At 37.5% G+C, this 14,119-nt stretch overlaps 1 protein-coding gene across 1 annotated transcript in view; it reads right to left on the reverse strand.

Annotated features, from left to right (window-relative positions):
- LRMDA (leucine rich melanocyte differentiation associated) overlaps positions 1-14,119 on the reverse strand; it is a 715,410-nt gene that overhangs the window by 291,271 nt on the left and 410,020 nt on the right. The window lies entirely within an intron of this gene.

Below are 14,119 nucleotides of genomic sequence, written 5' to 3' on the forward strand. Positions count from 1 at the left end.
GTATCTCCCTGCTCCACGGGTGGTGCAGTGGGCACCTCCCGATAGTCTCCACTGTCCTCATCACTAGCTACTGGCTTGGGCTCCCTCCAACCCCCTTGCCCTGGGCTATCTTTTTGCTCTCCCTCCCCTGACTTCGGGGTCGGTCTCACCGGGCAGGCAGTTGGTGGCTGATCTTCCGTGGTCTCGGTTTCCACAGCCCGTTTCTTTATTTGTTCTTGCGCAATCTCCGCTGCTGCTCGAGATCCGGCTTGAACTGCTACAGAAGAGGGCAAACCCATGATTGCTCTCGCCGCCTTCCACGCTTCTTTCTCTTGATGGGCATGTCGGAGCACGGAGACGATTTGTCCCCACGTCTGCAACTCTTCCGCTTTCCCTGCCATCGCTCGCTCCGTGAGCTCCCGCAAACACTGCGGCCACACACCAGTTGAAAGAACATCAGCCGGTGTGTTGATCACTCCCGTCTTCAGGAGATACCCCACACACTCTCGCACCCGTTTCGATTTCACAGAAATCTCGGCGTCGTGGGCCAGTGCCTTCAGCACCTTCACAACCGCTTCCATGGCTGCAGCCTTCTCGCCCTACCCGGGCCACCTGGCAGTATCACGTCGGGGTCACCACTTGTTGTCTTTCCCTTTGACAACCTCAGGCTTGTGTCTTACCAGGTCAGAGCTCTCCCCGCTCCGGGCCATTGACGACTCAGACACTCATGGAGTAGAAGCAGCAAATGGCGTTTATTGCGTCGCAACAATTACATTTATAGTGTCCAAGAGCGCGCCCTCCCCTTCGTGGGTGTCACCCTCTACCCCCAAGCGCCACCCCTCCGAGGAGGCCGGTGCAATACTTATACTGCATTGCCACTAGTTCCCCACAAGTCTGGTGGCAAAATAATAGAAGGGAAAAAAATAACAGAATACGGTAATAAAAGACAACAACAATCTGCACACTTATGCTAGAGTGGATCCACCTCCTTGCTGACAAGAATTACCAGTTAAACTCAGTCACATTCACATAATACCAGTGGAGCAGGATCCTGACTCCACAGCATGACTGGAGATAGTTGTGTATTATTTCAATAAAACATTTTTCTTCCTCATTCACATACTTTCTATATGTATTTACACTAATATTCCTTTTGATAAGACCCTCCAGAAAATAATTAACTTTAATAGCTCTTCTGCAGCTCAAGCTGCACAACTGGGTGGCAAATGTAAATGAGCTTTCTACAGCAAAACTTAAGTCTTCAAAAGAATTATAAGAAAAAAAAGATTACAGGTTCAGCACTGCTTCTGGGGTAAAATGTATATTTGTGATAAATGTATCAAATCCCCTAAAAACTACACCCATTGAAACTTCATATTTAGGCTGATTTGCTTTCCAAATCATATAGACAGCACAGTTGTGTACAATCTTTAAACAAGTACAACCACAGAGAAGTGCTGAGAGATTTAAGAAAAATAAAAGCATGATCAGCTAGCTTGTAATCTTCTTTTCTCTTATTCTCCTCCCTATAGCTGCATTAAATTGCCTGTTGAGAACAATAACATATTTGTGCTTTCATAGGTAGAATGATTTGTATTATGTAAAGATTTGGCTAACAGAGAAAAGATGCATTCACACTGAGCTGGATTACATGCTGTTAATAATTTTCTGGATGCTCTAGGGTACCCATAATTCTGGAGGACTACAGATTAGCATTTGAATATATGCTCTGTAATACATCTCAAAGCAGACTTCTTTAATTTATTTTTTGCCATTTTTCTAGAACAACCCTAACCAGAAATCAAATCGTTGAAAGTTTTGGAGGAAAGTGTATACTACATTCAAGTTTTTATCCCCCACCCCCACACACTCCTAACAGTACACAGAAAATCTGTCTTTTCCTAACTCCCACACCATTTCAATAGCTTTCATTAGAATGTCAGACTACCAAGACTATGTGATCAGGCTTGCAGTATTGTTCTATGCATATTGAATAAATGGGTAACTCAGCAAGCAAACCAGAATCTGTTGTTCTGAATAAAAGCTCAAGCTATCTAGAAAGCTGCTTTTGCTGGGGGCTAGCTTCTGTTTCAGAAAGTAATCTTAAAATACATTATTTTAACAAAATTAATAAAATACCTCACATTGCAAAGAAATACCCCTCAAAATATGCTAACATTCTTTTGCCATTGAGTATAAACTTCAGCACAGACCAGACTCCTGTATTTCTGTTTTCACGAAACACTGAACTCTTCTGGCCACCATTTGCTAAACATTGAAATCCTTTGTAAACTGTGTATGTCTTTTCATAATTTTTGAAATACTTAGTACTTCAGAACAGTCTTAAAGTATATGACTCTCTATTAAACATTATAGTCTCAGACAAATTCAACAGGGAAGCATACTATAATGGTTTTTATTTAATAAATTACTTTTTTTAGCATTATAAGGTTCATCTAGCAAGTACACATTCACTGGACAAAATATACTTTTCATGACCTTTGGTCCTCAGTTATAATTAGTTGTCTGGTCCCAGTTGCTTACAGTGTAAACCAAGACTGATAAACCCAAATTGGCTGCATGTATTTATTACATTACAACTGAGCTGCCAACTGCCTAACCATTCTAATAAAAAACTTATTTTCTAAGTTTTATATTTTATTGCATGTATGACTCCCTTATTGGTTAGCATTTTGGAGTTGTGGAAAAGGTTATGAATTTAGAAACTGACTGCATTCATATCATATTTAAAACTTAATGCTATTTTATTAAAGACATATGGGCCTCCAAAGTACACATATTAAATGTCATGTAAGAAAAGTAGCAGTTTAAATCATGGTCAAATTCATTTTTGACGTGACTCCTGAGGCTTCCCAAGATCTGAACTATTTCTTTGTAAATCTGGCAGTTTAACCACACTCATAAATCACTTTCAAAGCATATTATTTCTTAATTTTACTGCATTAGAGAGCATTTGGCCTACACAGTGAACTGTTTGTAACCGTTATGTGAACAAAGTTGTATATTTATTCTTACAATGTGGGAAGGAAAAAAAAAGTCCTAATTTCTCAATCCTGAATTTACTTCTTATTTTAACCCAAATGATATATTTCCTACTGAAACTTGCCAGAGTAAGGTATGTAGGATAGTTTGCTGTATTGACGTAACAGAAAACTTCATCTCCTCCTGCTTCAAGCTCATAAATTAGAAACACAAAGGCAATAGTAATTTAATCATTAAGCAATTTAATCATTAAGCAAATATCCCACAGGTTCTTCTACAAGAAAGAATGACTAAGGTTTTCAAGCCCCACCAAGGTTGAAAGAGAAATGAATCATCTTTGGGACAATGCACATGTGTTTACTAGGCACCTTGACATAATGACCTTTGATACATTAGAACTGAAGCATACGATAAATACACTTAAAAATTAAACACACGTAACTTAAGGACAGATCCCCTGCCCGCTAAAGTCCCAAGAAACCCTAGCTCCAAAACAGATCATTCACAGAACAGGATTCAAAGCAATGCCATTTTTGAAGCGTGATTGAAATTTTCTTTATTTATCAGAGAAGTTCCTAATGGCAGAGTTAATTACAATTTGTATGTTTTCCTATGAACGTTTTGTCCTTGGATGTTGTGAATAACAAAGATAAATTAGGACAACAATTTACTGCAAAAGCTTTATACTCTCACTAATTCCTTCAAACAGAACACCAGTCCTCGGTCACAAATATTTTTGAGCTTTTTATCCACACAATGAACCCATCATTTTCCCCTGAAACATGGATGCGTAACCAAAGTCACCAAATCTTAGATGCTTTATGTCAGCTCCATTGCCTGCAAGATGGGCAAAATGCTCTTCAGTCAAGGTTTTCAAGAAAGTTAAAACATTGGTCTGTAAAGTGGACAGGAAAATTTTGAAAAAGGAGAAAAAACGAAAATTCAAAGTTCAGAGAAATCACAACATGTGATTTTGGTGGAAGATTTCTTACGAGTTTTAAAGGGTGCTTGGATCAGGATAAGTTTGTGTATGTCTTTCACCTAGATCAATAAAGATTCCAGGTGTGGAAACTGACTGTATAAAGGCTATCCCACTGCCCCTAAAAGTCAATTGAAAATCTGTTGCTTCATTCAAAACTGGGTAAGATTTTCAATGGCCAGCCTGATTAGGACAAGCTATAATTAGCACTGTCTTCTGCAACCAGGCACAGAATTCAATAAAATTATTCTCCCATTTTAACACGATGAGGTTAGCATCCGCTTCAACTAACGTTCAGGAACTGGAACCAGAATCTGTAAGTTCAATATGATTTTAAGGGAGCAGATGAAACTGTGCTGCATCCTTTTTCTCTGACAAAGGGAGCAGGTTTAGAAACTTATTAGGCAAAAAAGTTCAGGATTTCTTACAAAATATCCCTTTGGCCTATATATTTCTGGTAAGGGTGGAGGCAAGGGGAGAAATATTAATCCTTCTCTGAAAACAAATTATTAATTCATTTTCCTGAAATAACTCATAAACCACCTACAAATTGGTCATATTCTTAGTCGTTAATGAAGAGAGAATGACTGATACGCTTGAGCTTTTAGGAGATGACCTCATCACTACCAGCTCTATGTGCTTCTTGGACCACACTCTGGCTGACATGAGTGCGGGGGAGGATTATTATTATAATGCTCTGGTGTTCTTGACCTGTCAATACTTTGCAGCACACAGTCTCTCTTTTAGCACAACAGGAAAGGCAGGATTCAGCTGCTTAAACACAAACTTCTACTGCCATTTTAGCCACCCTACAGTACCTGGGCCTGGCCTCCCATGGTGGCTCCAGAAAAGCTTGCATCTCCCATAGATACCTATCTGCCATCCCTACAGGGACCTGCTGTATACTTTAGAGTATCTGAAATAGCACTAGACTGCTATTTTTAGACACTTGCATTGTTTTCAAAGTGATTAGAAATATTAGCCAATACCAGGTGCATTCGTTTTACCTCCTCTTTTGTTCCTGTCCTCTCATTCCATCCATCTAATTTGTCTAAAGTGTGCCCAGGTGGCCAAGAAAGCCAATCGCATCCTAGCCTGTATCAGGAAGAGTGTGGCCAGCAGGAACAGGGAGGTGGTTGTTCCCCTGTACTCGGCACTGGTGAGGCCGCACCTCGAGCGCTGTGTTCAGTTTTGGGCCCCTCACTACAGGAAAGACATTGAGCTGCTGGAGCATGTCCAGAGAAGGGCAACCAAGTTGGTGAGGGGCCTTGAGCACAAGTCTTATGAGGAGCGGCTGAGGGATCTGGGGTTGTTCAGTCTAGAAAAGAGGAGGCTGAGGGGAGACCTTATCGCTCTCTACAACTACCTGAAAGGGGGTTGTAGTGAGGTGGGTGTTGGTCTCTTCTGTCAGGTGTCTGGAGATAGGACAAGAGGAAATGGCCTCAAGTTGAGGCAAGGGAGATTTAGGTTAGATATTAGGAAAAATTTTTTTACTGAGAGGGTTGTCAAACATTGGAACGGGCTGCCCAGGGAAGTGGTTGATTCACCATCCCTGGAGGTATTCAAAAAGCGAGTGGACAGGGTACTCCAGGGCATGGTTTAGGGGGCATGGTTAATGGTTGGACTTGATGATCTTGAAGGTCTTTTCCAACCGAAATGATTCTATGATTCTAATTTGACTATGGCAACACTAAAAAACAATCTAGCATTCATTTCACAGCAAGACGCTATATGTTGTGCTTGCACCACATTTTATACGAAGACATGGTCCTTTATCCCCTGACATAATTTAGGTCTTCACACCTGAACTTGTAACCTGCAGATCTCTGTAGACTGTTGTTTTTGACCACAATGCCACTGATATCAAAAGGAAACACATAAAAGATAAAATCCGCTTCTGTAGAATCAGGGACTACAGCGTTATCACAGACATCATCAAAAAAGTCATTGTGCAACCAAAAACTTGGCAAGCAAAACCAAAGAATACTAGGGGAATAACAATTTGCAGAGAATGGCATGTCGAAGGCACTCTATTTCTTATTCGTTTATTTACTTCTTTGGTCTGGATATAGAAACTTCACTACCACAAAGTTGTCAACTACATCATAAGAGAAAGTTTCTTGAAAGATTTACATTAATGAAGTAGTACTTCGAGGCAGAAAAGAAGAAAAAAGAATACAGTCATTCGAATCACAAACTCTGTTTACGTCATGGTCTTCCTGATAGCATGTTGTCCCTTATTGCAAGATAACGCTACTGAGGTCACAACAAATCATTTTTGTCTTCATTTGCAGTGGCCATTGTCTCACAGTTGGTGACCTTTTGATGGGTCAGTGGAACAGTGAAGCCAGGTCTTAACACAGCATACATACACACTGCAGAGCTTGCTGTGAAAACTATATGGCATCCAATCATCATCAAACCAAGCAATAAATATAAACTCAGCCATGACAGTTCTTCCAACTTTTGAACCAGGTGCTTCACATTTACAAAATTACAAGTAGACCCTTTGGTAGTGGTAGTTTGCCACTGATTTTCTCTCTCCGGAATCTTGCTGTGACAAGCAGCTTTCAGGAAAAAAAAGAATATTTTATAATTGGACCTTTGTTTCATGGCTAGGAATTAACATATATTCTAACCATCACAATTAAGACTACTTCTATGTAATGACTGTAATGACTCATCAATGTGATTAAGACTACATGAGACAGTGCCTCAAAGTCCGGGGGGGGGGGGGGGGGGGGAATCACCTATAGGAACAAAAGAATTGGCCCAGAGTTTTGCCAATGCCATATTAAATACAAAATTTTTGGACAAAATGCAACACGTGAACAACTCCTATACCTAGCAGTGGTGTCATCTGAAAATGAGATCCATTGCATTAGTTTTTCTGAAAAGAGGGAATACAAGAGAGTGCAGTGAGCTCTGCTTGTACAGCAGCAGTGTTTTCATTTCCAAAAGAAAAACAAACAAAACTTATAGGATAAAATTCTAGCCATACTGATCCATTGGGAATTTAAACCAGTCATGATTCTTGCCCTACTGTCTGATATCACATTATTACATTCTGCTTAATGGCATTTTGTTAAGTAGACTGAATAGGCTGATCACAAGACAAAAGCCAGACCATATGCTTGCAGCATCTAATATTTGAAGTTTCCATAGTTCTGAACCCACAAAAAGAAAAAAAAAGAAAAAAGTACACAAAACAAAACAAACAAAAAACCCCAGCAGTAATAAACAAGTTGTCATGCTAGCTTCTTCAATTAAATGAATGTGTTAACAATATACAGTGCCTATTGCCATTCACCAGAGAACGTCCAAGTGCTTTACAAATATTAAATAAGTCTTACAAAGGGATCAATTTGCTCACTACTACTGAAAGACAGACACCTTTCAGGTGCAAAGTAGCAGCTGGTTAACTAGCACACTGCAACACTACATAATAGTTTAGGGCAGAAGGTGGAGAAGAATGCCTTAGTAAATTGAGACTGCAGAGGAATCCATGGAGGCAGAATGTAATTACCTGAATTGGAATCAGGCCAGGGCTCCAGGAGTAACACCCCTTCCTATCTGAAAAGTGCATTGGGATCATTAATGACTAAAATGACACTGGCTTCATGACAATCATATACTTTTTTTTTTTAAGGAATAATTTTAGGAAAGAGTCATCACCTTTGCATTCTGTATCTTCAATAGAAATTAGATACTGAAATGTAGCCCACATAATACATTCCCAAAGAACTAAATATATATCAGTTTTTCAAGAATTATCACCACAAGAACAAACAATGAAGAGTCTTTCCCCCTACCCTAACCCACATATGACCCACACATATCTATTCTTCCTTCTTGACAGCTGGAATTACAGCAGGCTAAGCAGAGAGAATACATTCTGTTTAAACTCATTGCTTTTCTCTCATTTACTGACTGAGATTCTTTCTCTCTAATCATATGACCTGTCATATGTGAAGACACAAAATACAGCAAAAAACCAATCCAGTCCCTTTAAATGTCTTAGCTTGCAGATTCAAGTACTGCATGCAAGCTGCTTACTTTCCAAGCTCTTTGTAGCTCAGTTTCCCATCTTCAACTTTACTATCATAACTGTCTTTGTTTCCTCTTTACTGACCCTTTTCTTCCCTCTGCTGCTTTTTCCCAAGCCGGCCTTTCAGTTTGCTTTAACGCAGCTGCCCTTGCAGGCACCTGGAAGGCAACTCTTTACTGACTGGCCTTAGCAGACTGCTCTAGATCCTGTTACTAATTCCACCTTTTCCAAGAGCAATAGCTTCCTCACATGGTGCACAAATTCACAGCCAGATCAAATTTATTTTTAGGTTTCTTCACTAGGACAACATGCTATGTAGCAAGTGCAACACCGCTCTGCTATTGATCATATGCAAAGTGGGATCTATTGCACAATAACTTCAACCAAAGAATGGAGTCTATGGCTCTCCTTCATATGCACATTTAATTTGATATATAATCAAAGGAAATGTAAAAGAAGCTGTGACATATTGCTAATTACTGAATTATTTCATCCTAAGACTACATATTAGGCAAGATCCAAACTACAGTAGCACTGCTTGTTGACCTGTATCCTCATATACTGTGACTGTATGTTCTCAGTTCCACATATCATTCTCCACAGTGTTTCACAGGTGTCTTCCATAAAACTTCATTAGCCATTGGATGAACTACCAGCTTTCTGCTTCTTAGTCTAATATATAAAATTTCAGTCACTCCCTTAAGCCACTTATCACTTGCACAGCTACAGTAATTAGCTTTCCCATTTCTGAAAATCTCATGTCACTAATTTACCCTACAAGCACCATGAGATGTGATAGATTTTATCTCTCAACATTGAATCAAGACATATCCATATTTTGGGAAGTAATTTTTTGTTGCTACAAAAATTGCGGACAGCTTTAGTGACCTTTTTAAAGTCTTCTGAACATAGTATTCGTGAATTTATGAATATCACAGCTCAAATTGCATTTCTGGATTCATTGTGCTTCATGGTGAGCTCACGCACACATACACATACCAAATAGACTGCTATTATTGCAATGTGACTATCAAGGGGACACACAGATATTCTCAGAAACAGAGGTAGAAAATACTATCTGATGTTTCAAGGATTGGATCATATCCAAAAGTTTCTTCTGGTTGTCTTTGCAACTAATTGGATAATACAAACATACAAGAATCTAAACTTCCAAGTTAAATAAAAAAAATGAAGTGTGGATCAGTATACCATATGAAACAGAAAACAGAAGGAAAAACCTAAGGTCATCTCTCAGTTCTCCAGCACCTTGATTACTTCTTAATGTTGGTATTTCACAATGCTTTTCTTATTTCTTATTCTACATTAATCATCACACCTATTCCCCTGAAGGCCAAAAAAAAGCTTAGTTCAAGATGCCACGCCCCAGTTTTAGAAAATAAGTAAAATCCACCAGTTTAGAGAAAAATATGCAAATGCTATTCACACACAATTATTTCATAGAATTTTTATATAGGTATGTTTGCTTACATGTATTTTGGATCATGGGATTTGTTTAAGATAATGGGGTTTTAAAAATTAAAATCTTTGAATGACTGAACTTAGCTCTATCAGCTTAGTTCTAGCAAGTGCCACTCTTGTATCTGGCGCATCCTACTCGGCAATGTTTTCTCCTAAACCACCAAAGCGTTCATACATAGAAATATAAATTCTGGCTTTTTTTTTTTTTCAATTATTCTTTATTCCTAATTTTGATGTGTCATTAGGGGATTATGAGGCAATCACGTTATGGACTCTTGCTTAAAATACTTAACTTTTCAAAGAGCAAAGTGGATACTTCAGTGTGCCAAATAGCAGCATGACTGCCACAATGCCTTTGAAGTCAATATTATTTACTGAATCACAGTTTAGGTTGGAGTCTTAAATTTGTGACATTGTTCTGTTTTAGTATGTGAAACCTCGACATCTGGATGATAAGAAACCCTATTATGTAGAAGCTCTCTCAAAGAGGTATCTTGCAAGCTAGCAGTTCACTGACACAATGATTCTTTACACTTTAAAAGCCCTTTGCCCTATATGTACTTCAAATGCTGTAAGTTCATAAGCCAAGATCTCTACCCAATGGTGCTAGTAAAAGGAAAAAAAAAAAGTGAGCAATGCAGATGTTCTCCAAAGGTTTATCTGTCACCTTTTATTTCCTTTTTAAAACCAACCTCATTTTCCTAATTTGGGGGGGGGGGGGGGGAGGCCCATGAGATGCATTAGCAAAAATGCCTTGCCTAAATTCTTGGAAGCAGATAGGACATATCTATTTAAGAAAAATATGATTCCTGCTAAATAGTTAAGGACAAAAATTACTCAAATCACTCCCTATGCCTCATCTGATTTTAATAGAATTTGAAAAAGCATATATCAGCATTGGTCACTTTGATAATGAGCTTTTCCTATGAGCTTAAACACAAGAATACTGACTATGATCTGAAAGCAACACTAGATTTTAGCTCACGTTATTTCTTAAGCTGTTCTGCCTAAATATTTACTCTTCCTATCATAATAATCTCCCTCTACCCTCCAAGTAACAGTGTGAGCAAGAATCACATACACTCATCACATGAAACACAAATATTAGACTTGCCTTTCTGCTTAAGCGTCTCCATCTTAGTTCCTTAGAGAACAAATGCTATGTCAGGTTTTACAATTATAACTTGTGATGAAAACAATGCATCTGAGGGCAAAAAAAAATTCAAAACACCTAGACTGCCATCTTTTGTTGTACAGTTTCCTTTATACCCAGTGGGCAAGATGTTCTTGGTAAAGTTGCAAGAAAGCAGAATAACTCCACATAATATTAAGTCAGTTACTTGGAAGTATACCTATGGATACCCGCTGATGATTTGGTGCTATAAGCTGCAAGACTCTTGCATGTCACCAAATGCACACTGTTTGCTTTTGCCACTATAAATAAAACTGATAAAAATGTTAACTTTAAAAATGCAGTGAGCTAAAAAATAGTTGTTGGGCAGAAGGGTTGCAAAATACTGGGAATATATGTATTTTCTAAAAGCATGTGCATTGACCCACTATTAAGCAATTAAATTTATCTTTAAAGAGACTTATGACAGCGTGTATCTATTCATAGCAACACATTTTAGATATAATGGATATATCCACATTTTATCATCTAGGTTAAATGATCATGTAAATAGACCATTAAAATAGGAAATTATTATGTGCTTTGATACATCATAATTTAATTTTGTTTGTTTATATCATGTGCAATGTAAAAATATGGAGTCTTAAAATGTATTCTCAAATCACATTCTGTTTTGCATCTCTAAGTTTTAAAGATGAAACAGTTGGAAGCACAATTCATATACCTATAAACCAAAGGAGGGTACAGTTTTAAATAATCATGTCAAGAAATGACAACTGTACTCTTTGTAGAAGCAGCGATGAATAATTACAAAGCTGGGACATAATTAAGCAATTTTGACTGTCGTATTCTTGAGCTGTCTTTCTGATGTGAAGTGCTGTCATGCCCAGAAACACACTTCACACTGGACAGGCATCTTCCACTTTGATCTACACTTATGCCGGTGAAATGAGGTCATGGTCTGGTCATTAAACAAGGCTTTCGCATCTAGCTCAATGCCTCTTACCCAGCCAGGCTTACCCAATCTTTATTAAAATCAGGCATGATACAATGTTCAATATTTTGACAAAAGAAAACATAAACATCACAGAATAATGAAGTTTAGCTCACTTACATAGTGAGATGGAATACTGCATTGTAACATTAAACTGTTTTCTAATAAATGACTGCATCTTTCCATAAGACAGTCATATCACAAACCGATGCATTTTAAACAAAGGATGAAATGAAGCAAAGCACAAGAAAGGGCAGTGTTCTGTTAAAAAAAAAAAAAAAAAGGAAAAAATAGGGAAAAATGAAAGTAAAAAAATTTATACAAAATAAAATATTTATGACTTAGTCATGACTGGTGATTGCTAGATACTTTTGCATTCGAGTAAACACAAGCTAGTCAGATGGAAATTTCTTGCTTTTATTCTCATTTTGTGTATTTTTCTTGGTGGGGTATTTTGCTCTCCCAAGTATTTCATGTCAAGACTAAAATGATAACAACTCCCCACATCACAGCCTCTTTAGATCATCAGTCTGCCTTTTATGCTGAATAAGCCATACCATCTCCTGCTTATTATAATGGGGAAAAAAAACCCACCTAAATTAGGATTTGGGGGGGGGGGGGGTCTGAAAAAGCAAGTCTGATAGGCTCACTGTTGTTAATACATCTGGCAGAACAACATTTCCATGTGGCATGCACTAACATAAATACTAATCACTCCAACTCTATTCCTGCAAGCATAGGCTGACACACTAGCTACTACCTTAGGGGGAAGGAAAAAAACATTCTTAGGAAGTTAACTATCAGCAGGGTCTTATATCACTAGGTCAACTTCTTAAGTTTTTCTAACAACCAATAGTGGATGTGCTGCAGTCTTCCTCTTAGTTTGGATCAAGGTGTATTCTCCTCTAACTAGTTTCAGAAAGCTTAGAATATATTACCACTAGCTGTCTGTTAAATTTGGCTGAAGCTGGTCAAAAATCTCAACAACTATATATGGGAGGCTCTGATGAACAGAGAGCACAAGATTCAGGAAACCTGAAGGCTGAAGAATAAAAATCCATTATGTGTTCAATATATAACATATGATAGAATTTGAAAGTAGAGTTATTCTGCACATCATCTTTGTGATATATAGAGGAATGCTGCTTGTTATGGTCTTTGAGTATAGCTATAAATAGCTATATACATACAAATCTGCATCTGAAAACATATATGCAGAGAGGACTCCATGAGTGTTCTCAGGCGTAAAAAGAGTTTGCATGCATGCACGCATACTGTAAGTATGAATATCCTAGGAAACAAGCACAAATTCAAAACAATTTTAAGAGGTTTATAATAAGTGTCCTGCATCCAATTTAATATTTATTTTAAATTAGTCACTTGTGTAATATGTATATAATATTGTACGATGAGGGCAATTTTGTAGCACCTTAAGAAGCATTAATTCATGCCATGAAAAGCATTTATAATGATTTTACCATCAGCAATTTGTACCAAACAATTTATAAAGAAGAAAAAAAAAACACTTTAGTATGGCAATAACAACAGTAAATTTGAGCCTTCTGCAAATTTGCTGAAATAAATTTATGTTTTATCATAAGACTTAGTGGGTAAATAACTCAAAACTATACAAAAGGTTCAATTACAGATATGAAAGATAAAGATGTTATCCCTACATTTGTGAAGTAATTTACCCTTAGCAATTGACTTTAAAAGAGGTTTCATCCAGAAAAGGAACTTCAAATTTAAGGAAGAGACACTGTTTTTCTTCTCTTACACAATTAAGTTGGTTAAAATTCAAAGAGCAGACTCTTAAATGAAAAATCTAATCGCTAATAAAATTCAAAAAACACTTCACCAGATCCAAAATCTGATTAGATAAGAAGAATTATAAAAGAAGACAAGATACATATGCTATACCTAACACATTTCAGCTGTTGCATTTGGCCAGATTCAGCAAAGATGGTTTGCTGTGAATAAGACATCCACAACAGCTTAGAAAGAAATAATTTCATTTATTACATATATGAAGCTGAAAACAATAAAACAATATATCAAAGCTATGCTTGTATTAGAATGTTAACATTTTAGTAGTTATAAATGAATCAGTCCGAATTAATTTGTTATGCAGTGCAATTGTACTTGTGATAATGCATTTATCTAGCAACACTGTTATGCTACCAAACAGTGCATTTCCATAACTGCTACCTTATTATTCAGCATTATTGGAAATCTGCAATAAATTATTGATGGTATATTTTAGAGAACAAAACAGTTAACAGAAAGCAGGTAGACTGAAAACTTGAGTGGAGTTTTAAGAAAGATCTGCAGCTCTAAAACACTCTGCAGCTCAGATTGCTGCCATCATGTATTGATCAACAATGGCAAAAGAAGGTAGAGAATTCGCATTCACATTCTGTTTGCATCAGCAGTATACAGTATGCCCAGAGTTGATGCAAGTGGTATCAAAAACTCAGATTACTGAAACTGTCTCTCTGATGTTGT

Source organism: Harpia harpyja, chromosome 10, assembly GCF_026419915.1.
Source record: "Harpia harpyja isolate bHarHar1 chromosome 10, bHarHar1 primary haplotype, whole genome shotgun sequence".
Lineage (NCBI taxonomy): Eukaryota > Metazoa > Chordata > Aves > Accipitriformes > Accipitridae > Harpia > Harpia harpyja.